The following is a 13,994-nucleotide window of genomic DNA, read 5'->3' on the forward strand; positions in this document are numbered from 1 at the left end:
GCAAATAATTCTGTGACTTTAGAAGAAGTACTGTAAAGGAATGAGATTAAAAGAGCAATGGCCTAAAAGCTTCAAGGCTACTCAGAGGCTCCTCCAGAGCAGTGAGAGTTAAAGGAGAGCTTATTCGTATGTTTTTATGGTAAAGCGTAATTTGTTTGCCTTTTCCATCGGTTACATCTCTCCCGGCACTCTTCACCACGGAGAGAAGAGAGAAGAGAACAGCTCCTAGCCCTCTCTCTCTCTTTTCATCATACACACTCCCTCTCTCTTATGCCTTCTCGGACTTTCTCCCCTTCCTTCTCACTCATCTATCTCTCCCTCCCTTCATCTCACGCACTCGTTCTCCCTCTCTCTCAGACTTTCTTTCTCTCTTCCTCTTCTTCCTTTTTTACGCTTCACTCACTCGCTCTCACTCTCCCGCTCACATACCCTCTCTCTCCACCTCAAGCTCACTCACTCTCAGACTCTCTTTCTCTCCCTCCTTTGCACTCTCTCTCTCTCTCTCTCTTTCCATCTTACTTAACCCCTCTCTCTCACACCCTCTCAGATTTTCTCTCCCTCACTATCTTCTTACTCATCTATTTCTCCCTCCCTTTATCTCTAGATCAGACTTTACTGTCGCACTCTTTTTACTCTCCTTCCTTCACTGTCCCTAGCTCCATCTCTTTTTCACCCAACCTTTCACACACTCCCTCTCTCTCACTCACTCACTCTCAGATTCTCTCTTGCTCGCTCTCCCTCCCTCCCTCTCTCTCTCTCTCTCAGACTCTCTGTCTCTTTCCCTCCATTTCACACACACACACACACACACACACACACGTTCTCTCCCTCCCTCTCCCTCTGCCCCCACCGTCTTGTTTTCAGAGCAGCAGGCAACACTTCGCCTCCGTATAGGCTACGTTAACGGCGGGTAGCCCGGATGTGGATGCGAGCAGGTCTCGCCTCCGTCGGTATACACACACTCTCTCACACACTCACTCTCACTTACGCACTCACACACACACACACACACAGGCAGCGAGCACACCTGGACGCGTCATGTGACCCGCTACCTGGGCGTGGAGAGAGAAAAACTGACTGTTATTCTGCCTCGATGCTTTTTTGTTCTTGCTGAATGGGAGGATCAGGCTGTGAGTGCGCTCTGTGCCCAGTGCTGCTTCTCTCCCTGCTAAAGTAACATGTGAACTTTTTTTTTTGGCGACATTTTTGGGGGAATTTATTTCTCGCTTTGTTTGTTTTGCTTCTTTGTATTTTTTGAACCAAGCCGCTATTTGGAGGTGTTTGTGCCGCTTCAGCCAAGGTGAGTAGAGTGGGGCGTGTATATGTGTGTGTGTGTGTGTGTGTGTAACTGAAATGATAGAATTGCGCGCTTTTTTAAAACAGAAAGTAGCAAAGGCGCGCGGTTCATACACGTCTTTTTTAAAGCTTTGTTTTGCGAGTTGGTCTCGTGCATCAGTCGCGTGCATCATTAGGACAGGCTGCGCGTGAAGTGTCACATGCGCGCGTGTATTACTGCCACGTTGGGCGGCTTCCTATTTGTTTATTGTGCCATATTAATGCCCATTTGGTGCTTCTGGGACAGTAGACATAAACATGGTCTTACATATCCAAGTTTATGGTCTCTGGTAGACCTGGGAAGTGTTCACGCCGTGATTGAAATGAAAACAATGCATCTCGCCGTGTGTGACTGCTCCCCAACGCCAGGTTTTGTTGTGTAAAGGCTTTCCATTTTTATTATTCCCCATTACCAAAGTCAACACTTCTGCTATTCTAAAGCATGAGTGATGTCCTACAGTGTGTCAAACTTTACTTCCACTCACATGAATATACAGGATTCTGAAACTTGTACCACAAATAAAAATAAAAGGAAAGAAAGTTTCGTCTTCTAGATATTTCCAAAAGTCCAGTTGCTTGGATGATGCTGAACATCCAGCAATGAACTCCCAAAGCTTCCAGCCTCATGCTGCCTCCTCTCATATTGTATATTGTACTTATAAGATACCAACAAGAAGGCGGCGATGAACGTGGCATATTCGTTATCATGATTGCCTTGTACCTGCAGGAATGGAGGTTTGAATCTCATCTCCATTCTGTGTGAGAAGCTTGTGTGGTCTCCCTGTGTTTGATGGGTTTCCAGACAATTCAATGACATGTGTTGTAGGCTGATCAGTGTTTTCGAATTGGCAGTAATGTATGATTGGGCGTGCGAGTGTATGTGCACCTGTAGGTTGCCAGAGGTCAGGGAAACTTCCCTAAAAAAAATGACCTTTAATTCAAAATGATGGGTCATTGTGGCCCACTGTCTCTTAGAGATGTCAGCGAAAATGAATGGAATGATGGATGGATGGGTGGGTACAAAAAGATTAAAACAAAAAATCTTTTGAGACAGCATATGCGTTTAGTTTTTTGTTCTGCATACTGGTTTAGGAACAACAAATGCTTTCATTATTCATCAGACTGTCTCTTTATATGCTTAGACTATCTGGAAATACTAATCTATGAGTGCCCGAGTACTAGTCCTAAAGTTACCACTGTCCATCTGCTGCTTCCCGGTTCTGGATTCATCCAGCATGCTTGTGTATTTGTGTGCGCGCGCAGAAGATGATAGAAAGCTCCTTTTTAATGCGCTCATTAGTTCTGGTGCTGAAACAAAAGAGCCAGACAGTAGGTCCCATTCAGGGATGTCTGAGGGTTCTGTGTCTGTTTGCCCCTGGCACCATGTACCATGTGCCTTAAAACCGAGACCCTAGATCTCTGACCAAAGCTGCAAAGCCTTACTATATTAGAGAAACTGTCTGTTGGGTGGGATTAACCTCATTAAATGATAATATAAATAAAATGCTGTCATGAGAAAGAGGTTTTTCGAGGCTGCTCTCTTGTTCTTTGTTTCTGCACGGATGTGTGTGTGTGACAAGGACTGGGAGTGGCACCAATTGCTCTTACTCACTGGACAGTGAGGGGCATCCAGCCCAAGCATAGGCCATCTGTGCATGTAACTTTCTCTTACAGATTTTTAGACCATATACACACCATAACACACATGTTAAAAAAATAATCTTTTTTGTCAAGGTTGTTTATTTTTCAAGCTTTTTTTTGGTCATGGAATAGCTAGAAATGCCGTCTGTTTTCTTATCAGAGGCATAAAGTGCCGATGAATGATTTCTCAATAATGCAAAGCTTAGAATGACCTCATTCACCTTCAGTCTCTACCCTTTTTCCCCCTCATTCCTATCTCCATATTGTCATTAATGTCATAATATGCTCATTACTCACAGTCACAGTCAAGTAGTTTTTTAGTTGACCATTTTTTTTTTAAACAACTCAACGTCTTATACAAAAGTAAGAACAAGGTAAGAACAAGTCAACTTGGTGTTATTTGTACCTATAAAACAGTGGACTTCTTGTTTGTAAGCCTCTTATTTTCCATTTCTCTAACAGAATGGCTCAGTACAGACCAGGCTATACTTTACCTTCCCTTTTACTGCCGTTCGGTAAATTGCTGTCATTTTAGGATCCGTTGATCTTCTGCACGCTCAGAGTTGTTTAATTCAAAGTGAGTCAGTTTTACATTGAAGTAAAGGATGCAACTAAAATTGCACACTCAACAACTGATGTTTTATCTTGACATACTACATCACTCTTAACAGCTTCAGTGAGTAATGCATCATATCACAAGCTCGGCAAAAAATAAGAACCATGGTAAAGATAAGATGGGCAACGTTCTATTTTTTATATTAGTGTAAGCACGTATACTAAATTGCACCAATCTGTCAAATTCTCACTTGTTTTTTTTTCATTATTAACAAAATGATCAGAATTAATTAGTAATAAATGTCAGTTTATAGTCTATCTAAACTAAGCTTGAAGCTTGACAGCATGAAGGTGTGTACAATGTTTATTTCTTACTTTTGTTTCTGTTTCATACGGCAACGACTAAACTTGTACCTGCCCAACTTGTTTTTTTTTTTTTTTTTTCATTTTTTTCATTTACAGATTATATCACTCTAAATAAGCAGATCTTAGTGGGTGATGACTAACACTTCCTATCTAATAAAAGCAAGCTACTTGATTGGACCCCCTATTGCCTTTGGGACTGTCTTTGTGGCAGAGATTCAGCAAGGTGCTGGAAACATTCCTTAGAGGTTTTGGTCCATATTGTCATGATATTATGATGCAGTTGCTACAGATTTGTCGGCTGCACATCCAGGATGCAAATCTCCCGTTGCAACACATCTCAAACGTCCTGTACGACATTGAGTTTTGATGATTGTTGAGGACATTTGAGTACAGTGAACTCGTTGTCATGTTCAAGAAACCAGCTTTAAATGATTTTCGCTTTGTGCCATGGCTCGTAATACTCGTAGTTTACTGGCCAGTGGATTTGTGTGTGTGTGTGTGTGTGTGTGTGTGTCTTAAAATGACAACTGATGACAACAGTTATTGTTTTCACTTAAATAACTAATGCCATATGTATTATTTCATAGTTTTAAAAAGAAATCCAGTACTCTAGAATGTAGAAAAGAAATCCAAACTTGTGTCCAAACTTCTGACTGGTACTGTACACAAAGGAGTTCCCAGAGTGCTTGTTGGCTGCTTTCCTTCTGTCCAACACATCTCAAACCATCTCAACTGGATTTAGAGTGGGTAATTGCGGAGGTCATGTCATCTAATGCAGCACTCCATCACTTTCCTTTTTGAACAAATAGCTCTTACATAACCCAGAGGTGTGTTTGGGGTCATTGTCCTGTTGGAAAACAAATTAAGGTCCCACTAAGTGCAAGCCAGAAGAGATGGCATGTCACTGCAAAATGCTGTGGTAATGTTGTCTTTGCTGCAATTTGACCATGAAGGCCTGCCACACACAGTCTCCTCTGAACTGTGGATGTTAAAATGCCGTATGTCTGCTGCTTAAACGCCGAGAAGCATTTACGGCATGTGGGCCAGGTGCTGTAAATCGGTGATTTTTGAGGCTGGTAATTCTAACTTATCCTCTGCAGCAGAGGTAGCTCTTGGTTTTCTTTTCTTGGAACAGTCTTTATGACAGCTAGTTTCATCGTAGCATTTGATGGTTTTGGCGACTGCACATAAGGATACATTTAAAATTCTTGAGATTTCGCCGTGATTGCCAGTCGACGTTCCGCAAAGTTCTGCAGTTAAGTTAAACTTTTTAACATGTAAAATAATAATAAAAAAAAATTATAAAAAAAAAATTTCCGCAAAAAGATGGAAACGTAATCGCTGTGCCAAAACTCGTGGTAAATTATGATAAACCGTACTTCCGGGCTCCGCGCGAAACCGCGTAGGTTAGATGGGGGTATTAAAGTTGACTGAGTTTAATTAAGTTGACTGATTAATTAAGTGCATTACAGTGACATACATTCTTATTTTAAAGCCTTTTCTTAGATGCAAAAACTAAAAGATTTTCAAATTTTATTTCAAATGACTTTAAGTTTAAAAAAAAACTAAGGCACACATTAAAAAAATAATTATACAAAAACACTAAGGTGTGCAACTAAACTTTCAGAACTAAAAGTTTCAAGATCTACAGCTCAGGCATAACATATAAACCTTTACTGACAATTTATTTCGTTTTCTCTTGCTGGTTTCTTCGTCTCTTGGCTCGCTGATATTTTTATCACTTCCTTCCATTTTGCAGCCCGCAACAAAACGCTTTCTCCAATCGATACACAGCTAATTGTTTGTGTTTCGTTCCGCCTTGTGGCTGACGTAAGCACTTCTTCTTCGTTGGTGTTTACTGGCGGCTTGCATCTGGAAGTGCATTTTGTCAGAAGCGCGCTGTCAACAAATAATTGCGCAAAAACATAATGCAAGCATTTCAAATTAATTAAAAGAAGCTTCGAGCCAGAAGATTTTGCCTCGATCATTTTTTGTAATCGCGTTACTCGTATTGTTTCAGCCCTAACTGAGTGTTTCTTTTCACAATATGGATTTTTACAGTAGTTGTAGTAGAACTAATAGGGGTATTGACACTTTACCCACTCTTCCTCTACACAAGACAGCTGATGGTCTAAAGCATGTTAAGAAGGCAAGAAAACAAACAAATTAACTGTTGACAAGGAACACCTGTGATTTGAAAACCATTCCAGGTGACTACCTCATGAATCTGATGAGAGAATGCCATGAGTGTGCCAAGCTGTCATCAAAGCTAAATGTAAGTCCTTTGGACAATCTAAAATATAAAACATATTCAGGGTTGTTTAACAATTTTTGTTCACTACATAATTGCAGAAGTGTTCTTCTGTACTTTGGATGTTTCCAATATTAATGTACAATATTAAAAATAACAAAAATAAAGAAAAACTACTGAAGGAGAATGTGTCCAAAATTTTGACTGGTACTGAATATGTGGTAAATATAAATACACACACTGATCAGCCATAAACATCAACCCCACCACCAGGTGAACTGAACAACATTGATCACCAAATATACACCAGCAAAATGGTGATAGGATCATGGGAACCCAAAGCTCACCTGTGTCCAGATGACCAAAGACCAGTCTGACATGTAAGTCAATATAATATACAGACAATATATTACAATTGCAAAAAAAAGTCAATATTGCCCATGGTAGAAAGGCACCAGAACACCCCGTGCACCACAGTCCTCTGAGCACACGGCCCACTAGACAAAGAGCCAAAGGCGGCCAACCCAGCTTTCAAACTCCCCAGATCCCAATCCGATCAAGCACCCGTGGAAGGCGCCAGATCAACAAGTCTGATCTCATGCCCATGTTTTAATGCTATAGCTGATCAGTGTGTATGTACTGTATGTGTCTATGTACAACATATATATGTATATACAGTATATATTGTGTGTTTGTGTGTATATAGTGTGTATATATAATAGTATATTAGTAGTATAGTATAGTAATGTGTATATATACAGTATATATATATATATATATATATATATATATATATATATATATATATTTTTTTTTTTTATTTTTTTTACTGTACATACTTCCATAAGAACGTGTGTGTGTAGTAAATCTTCTCAACATGGATAGTTGTTGAGTCTCTAATGGAGTTGATCTGAAAGACTTGGCTCATAGTCATACCTAATTTGTAGTGTTGGTCCACAGCTACTGAAGTTTTACAAGGCATAGCTTTGTTTTAGGCTTTTAGGCTTATATATGTTAGGTCCTGTCATTAAATCTATAACAGAAACGCTATGGAATAAAACTTCTTTAAAAGTGTTTAAAGCTCTTTTCTAATGACTAGAAGATTTTTGAACTGTGTCCCTGCTAAAGAGCTGCTAATGGGCCTATAAGAAAGTCTCTTAACCCTCCAATGCTCATCAGTATGCTCAGATTGTAATCTGATAAGTCATTTGGATAGGATTGCTATTTTTTGGATTAAAGCACCTGCCAGATGAATAAAAGTCCATTTTTTGGAAAGACAGAGTAAGTGTCAGAACCCGGTTCTAACAGGAATTAGTTATTGAACGCTTGTATTTTAAAGCTGCTTAATCCAGCTTTTAAATCCATGCCCCCTGGGATCTGAAAAACCCTGGTCTAATTGCACTTTTTGTTCCCCTACCAAACAACACGGCATGGCTTGGTTAATTAACCGTGATTCTGCATTTTGTTATTGTTTTCACTGCCAAGTGACCCGAAACGTAACCAAGAACCCATGCTGGATTTGGTTTCTCTTATTGTTTGATTAAGAAGCATAATGAACAGAAACATAGATTGGTCAAACATGTAGTATAGCAGAACAATCTTTAGCCATTTTAATTAATTGTTTTTATTTCTACATTGCTAATATTTTTTTTACACGATCCACATAATGCATCTTCATGGAAACTAAATACTGTTTCTTCAGTGCATAGGGTGTATCATTGGTGTACATTCTACCCAGTGATCTACATTAAAATGAACAGTTTGAGAGCAAAATAAAATTTTTGCTTTTTTGATAAATGGTCTTTTTTATTAAATGGAGAAAGAAGTATTGCTAAATAATAGATTTTTTGTTGTTGTTCATGTTTTCTGTGAGTCACGAGGAAACTAAAAAGCACCAAATGGCAAAATATTATACCACAATGTTTTGGTGTTTTATAAGTGTGAATTTTGTGTGATGTTGCAAAACGCTATAATTCCATCTCAAATAGATTTGACACAATGAGTAATCTGTTGGTTGAGCTTTAATCATTGTTTGATTGTAATTTTGTATTGAGTAAAACAGAAAGTAGTGGAAGCAAACTAGATCAAAGAAAAGTTTTGCTACCTTTTTAATTTCAAATATTTTGGAAGAGAGCATGAAAAACATTTTAAACAACACAAAAACCTCAGTTTACAGCATCGTCAGCCTCCTCTACCACTTTTAGTTTCATTAGTGTAGTTGGCCATAGCACCTTATTATACTTTACTTTTGTGCCGTTTAACTTACGTTTGTATGGATTGTAAGGATATACTGGTACACTGGTACAGTACATGTGAGTGAAATTCTTATAATTATAATACACAAGCAATTGTGGTGTACAATTAAAGAATAAATATACATATGAATAATACAGTAGTATTAATATCGTGCAAGTATTGTAAAGTCTGACATGTTTAAGAGAAGTAAAATTACAGCGATGTTTTAACAATAGTAGGTAAGATTTTAGGAGTTTAAAATGGTGGCGGGACGCATGCGCCGAATCGATTCCTCTTCCCTCGAATAGTAATGCCTGTGCATGTGGCCTTGATGACGTATTTTTGACAGTGGTTTAACACTCAGCCTTCATGGGCGTGATTTCGCAATTCGTCCGTGTAACACGTCTGTAAACGGTCAGAGTCGTATATTTATTTTGAGTTGTATTGTAACAAACACACGAAATCTTGTATCTGTAAGCTGTCGTGGCTGTAGATTTTGGAGTCCAACTCAGACAAAAGACAGAATTACACACAAATCTTTTTTTTTTACGCACAAATATTTTTGACAGTGACCTCATTCCATACGTTTGTGCATTTTCTGGTCCAATAAAATTATAACATACTGTATGTAGTTTAGAAGAGTAGCAAACAAAAGCAGACACAGAATCAAACATCTTCCCACACACACAGCGACTGCATCTGACGCAAACTTTGCACATCTTAAAAGTGCTGTAAAGTTGTATCTAGCTTAATTTGAAATAGAAAATAGCCGTTGATAGAAGCAAGAGGGAAAAAAAAAAAACAATTATGTATTTGGAAGCAAAAAAGAAGGTTGCACTAGACACTAACTCTACCACAGTGAATATAACTTTGTTCATATATAACATGCTGTTCAAACAACATCCAAATTGGATAATGTTTTATTTAAAAGAACATATTGCAGATGTTAAACTTGTACTCCATTAGTGCTGGCAATGGCAGCAACAGAATGTAAATGTCCTTTTTTTGGCTTCAACATTCCCTGAAAATTCATTTATCTCACTCCTGGTAACTGCTGCTCATAGTTTAAGTTTACTGATCATGTGACAGAAAGAAGCAATGTGATTGGCTTGTTAGAGTGTGCCTGCTTTTTGATGGAAAGTCTGGGACCTACCTGTTGTGTTTTGTCTAAAACATGGAAGTTCAAAGCTTCCAAGAGAATAACACAAAATGTTTAATATTTGAAAACCACTATTTAACCTTCTTTTAGAAGCTTCGAGTGAAGGTCCAAAAATTTAATTCATTTCATTTTGCTGTCACACCATCCATATACAGATTTAGAATTTCAGTTTTATAAAACAGACAATTGATTATTTTTGTATATCGTTGTCTTAGTTGTCTTTATAACATATTTTATTGTCTTTGTGATTGCATTCAAGGAGATGCCTGTTTAATAGTATGACTCTTGGCTGTGTGTATGGGTCACCTTCTGCCTTTAAAACAGGTTTGCTGTGCACTTCATCCTGATGTCAACTTTATTTTATTTTGGAAGAAAACTATTTACTTGGCAAGTAATATTTTCTTAAATTTGTTTTTATCACTAGTCACCGTCTGACATCCTCATACTTTGTCACGCACTATGCCTGGATGTATCAGCCTGAGTTTGCATAAACGCTATTAGTTTAACCGAGCAGTTTTAGGAAATAGGTAAGATGTAATGTCTATTGAAAAGCTATTTTTTCTTGTCTTGGTTTATATCCAGTCACAACTACTCATGTTTCTTCAAAACATGTCCTAGATAGTGTTTTAAATGTTATCTCTCACAGTGACTTGACATAAAAGGATACTTGATCAGGACATAAAATGATATAGTAAAGATAATAATATTCATGAATGGACATGAAAATGCCTGATCTTTACAAATAAGACTTTTATTGTTCAAAGCTCTCCCCATTTATATTCTGCTTACCAAAGCATATTTTTTGCTGCCTTTTTTGATCAGTTCTACTCAGAAGCTGGTCCTAGAACAGAAAAAAAATCTCTAAACTAATGAGGAATTTGTAGCAATTGTGCCCTGTAGTTCACCCCCACTTTTCTCATTCAGCCATGAGCTCAGTCATATCTGATGGTGGGAAATGGAAGAGATGAGGTGAGATCACACACATTCTCACACATACACACCAGCAGCTGGCATTGCCGGTGTGATCCAGTCTGGGCTTGACGCCCACTCTTCGTCCACAGTCTTTAAACACCACCATCTTACCATAAACGGCATATAAGCCAGAGCACAGTGCTCTTACTTCTTCATAACACTCACACAATCATGTTTGGTTAGTTTTTGGTATTAAAATCAATTTGATTTAGTAATCGTTTTTTTGTTTATCTTTAAAATTCATTGTCTATATAAATATGCTATACATAATGGGAAAACTCATGAAGTGTGTGGGATGGATCTACATACACACATGCACACACACAGAGATTCAGCCTAGAGGATCGTGAGCTCTTGGTTCAAAGGGTCTGGTTACAAGCATGAAATGGTTCATCAGTGTAGAATTAGCCTCACAGGGGAGTGTGAGAAACACGGTCTCTTCCCATCAACAGAGAATGAGCTAGCAGAATGGCATGCAGGGATGAGATCTTCATGCGCCCCTGCAGACATACACGCTATTAAAATACCTGATTTGTACCATTTTTGGTTTTGGTTTATTTGATGTGCTCTATTGAACACACAGAGGGCCATTTCTAATATGAAATAATTTCAACATGCAATGTAGAATGGAAAGATTGACATCTGGAATAGTGTTGCTATTCATTTTAGCATTCCACATTTTTAGTATTCAAATTTAAATTTTTTTACACTGGTATGAGTTTAACCCGACGGTAATTCTCGCATGTGGGTGTGTAGCAGCCGCTAATGTTGGTTTGTACCTTGTAATCTTATGATGAGAAACAGTAGAAGGTATATATGTTGAGATATATACAGCGCATCTTAAAAATTAGAATATCATGAAAAAGGTTTTTTTTTCTTTTGTGATTTAATACAAAAAGTGAAACTAGATTCATTGATGTTTATGGCTTACAGTTCATGAAAATAATGCATTCAATATATTAAAATATTATAATATTCAATTTCCATTTAAATAAATCACTATTCATACAGTATAAATACCATGTGTCTGTTGGTCTAGCTCAGTACACACATGGACAAGCCTGCTGACTTTTGTTGGCGGTTGTCCAGCAAATGATCATCGACACCTTCGACAAGCAGGGTAAGCCACAGAAGGTGCTGCATCAAATATATTCATTGAAAGATGATTGGAAGGTAAAAGTGTTATAGGAAAAGATGCAGAAGCAACAGGGATAACCAAAGCCTTAAGAAAACTGTCAAGCAAAGGTGATTCAAGAGCTTTATAAGAAGTGAATTGAGGCTGGACTTGTGTATCAAGAGCCACCATGCACAGACAACTTCAGAAAAAGGGCTACAACTTTTGCATTCCTAATATCAAGCCACTCCTGAACCAGAGCCAACCATCAGCAGTGTGTTACCTGGGCTAAGGAGACAAAGAACTGGGCCATTTGCTCAGTTCTCTTTTCAGATGAAAGTAAATGTTGCATTGCTGAAGAGGCACAGAATTCCCCCAGTTGGATCTGGGGTACCATGTCATTAGCATCTTGCCCACAGTAAGCTACCAGTAACTGGTTTACTGACCATAATATTACTGTGCTTGTTTGGCCAGCCAACCCACCTGACCTAAACTCAATAGGGGTATTGTCAAGAGGAAACACCTGACTCATTGATACAGATGGACTAAAGGCTGCTATGAAAGCAACCTGGTCTTCAATAACACCTTAGCAGTACCACAAGGTGATAAGCTCAATGCCCTGCTTCATAAATGCAGTAATTTGTGCTAAACTCAAGAATTATTGAGTGCATAAATGAACATACTTTTTCAGAATTTCTGTATTGTAAATATGTTGATTGATACTAGATTTTGGACTTTCATAACTGTCAGCTATAATCATTAAAATGAAAACAAAAAGGCTTGAATCTAGAATATATGAAACTTTATTTGTTTTTATTCAATAATGATAGAAAATACATTTAAAATTTTTCCAGATGCACTGTATATGGTTTGGTATGTATCTTGGTTTCAGTGGTTATGAATTTGAACTTCTAAACATATAATCCTGTTCAAGCAGCAAGCTGGCCATACACATAAGGAATGCACATAAATGCACATATGTTTTTTTATGTACGTCTTGGTATCTAGGTGTACCAAGTTGTGCAGGAATAGTAACAGCATTTTAAAAATATTTAAGAAATAGCAAATCTATAGTGGTTCATTTAAGTGAAGGGATATTTAAATAATAAACATTATTTGCAGTGTTTGTTAAATGGCACTGTTACCATTTTCTACACAACTCAGTGAACTGTTCTTATCTGGCTGATAACATGGGGACGGTGAGTTTCTTCCCCAAGGTATGGAGTGGTATTAAAACAACATGGCTGCGCAGAGCATCAGAAATAAACAAGATAAAACTTATCTTCAAGTGTGTTATACTGTATATATATATATATATATATATATATATATATATAAGTATTAGATTTAGATTACTCAATAAACAGATATATATTTTTGTTTAATCTAAAATCTTGACTATACAGTCCATTGTTTGAAAGAGAAAATGTACATCACTCATTCGAGTTAGCGTAGCATGTTGCAAACATCAAGAGTGCGGCCAGTTTCCCACTTCATCAGTCAAATGGTCTGAAGTCGGAAATTACATAATTCTAACTGGCGAATTACTGCTTAGTGCAGCGTTATATTTCAAATGAACCTGATTATCTGACTCTTTAAATCCAGTACAAATTCCATATCTCTGAAGTGATATTTGAAACTTTCGCTAGCGTATCAGCTTTCAGCCAAGTGCTGCCTGTTTATCTTAATACTTATGTTGTAAAAAAAAAAAAATTACACATGCAGATATATGAACATTTAGAATCTCGATTGGGAAAGATTTCAAATCACATACACTATACAAGTTATCCAAATGAATGATGATGTGTGCCCAGCACGAGGTAAAGCAGTATGGTAGGATAATACGGCAGGATAAAATAAAACCATGGTAGGCTTTTTTTCTTGTTACTTTACTGTGTCATACTAGATTATAGAAAAACGTGATTAAAAGGTTGCACACGAAACTTTATTGCTATACAGTGTACAGTATGTAGAAAATGAACAGTTAACTGTCATGTTAGTGCTTATTAAGGTGAAGTCATTCAATTCATAGCACAACTCATTGCAGATTCATGTCAGTCAACTCATTTTATTTCATTTAAGAAAAAAAGATGTTTGCTTCTGATTTTTATGATAACTTACTAGCAAACTCAAGTGTGTTTTTTTGGGAGGGGGGAGCTCGAAATATTTTGCAAGTCTGGTATTATAATCAGCAATAAATACCACTGAATAGGTGGGTAAACAATGAATTATGTGAGCAGGGTATGGCAGACTTCGACATACTGGTAAAAAATATAAAAAATGTTTCTTTTGGGAAAAAATAGTGAATTGAAATAGTGAATTGTGAAATTCTTCACAACAGAATTCCAGGAATAAAAATAGCTGAA

The 13,994-nt window shown here is 37.5% G+C and overlaps 1 protein-coding gene across 1 annotated transcript in view; it reads left to right on the forward strand.

Moving 5' to 3' along the window:
• The first annotated feature begins 1,183 nt into the window (after nucleotides 1–1,183).
• Nucleotides 1,184–13,994, forward strand: part of plxnb2b (plexin b2b) — a 142,525-nt gene continuing 129,714 nt past the window's right edge. Inside the window, exon 1 of the mRNA XM_053484398.1 lies at nucleotides 1,184–1,300. The gene's annotated coding sequence lies outside the window, so the exon portion shown is untranslated. The remainder of the gene's footprint in view (nucleotides 1,301–13,994) is intronic.

Source organism: Clarias gariepinus, chromosome 2, assembly GCF_024256425.1.
Source record: "Clarias gariepinus isolate MV-2021 ecotype Netherlands chromosome 2, CGAR_prim_01v2, whole genome shotgun sequence".
Lineage (NCBI taxonomy): Eukaryota > Metazoa > Chordata > Actinopteri > Siluriformes > Clariidae > Clarias > Clarias gariepinus.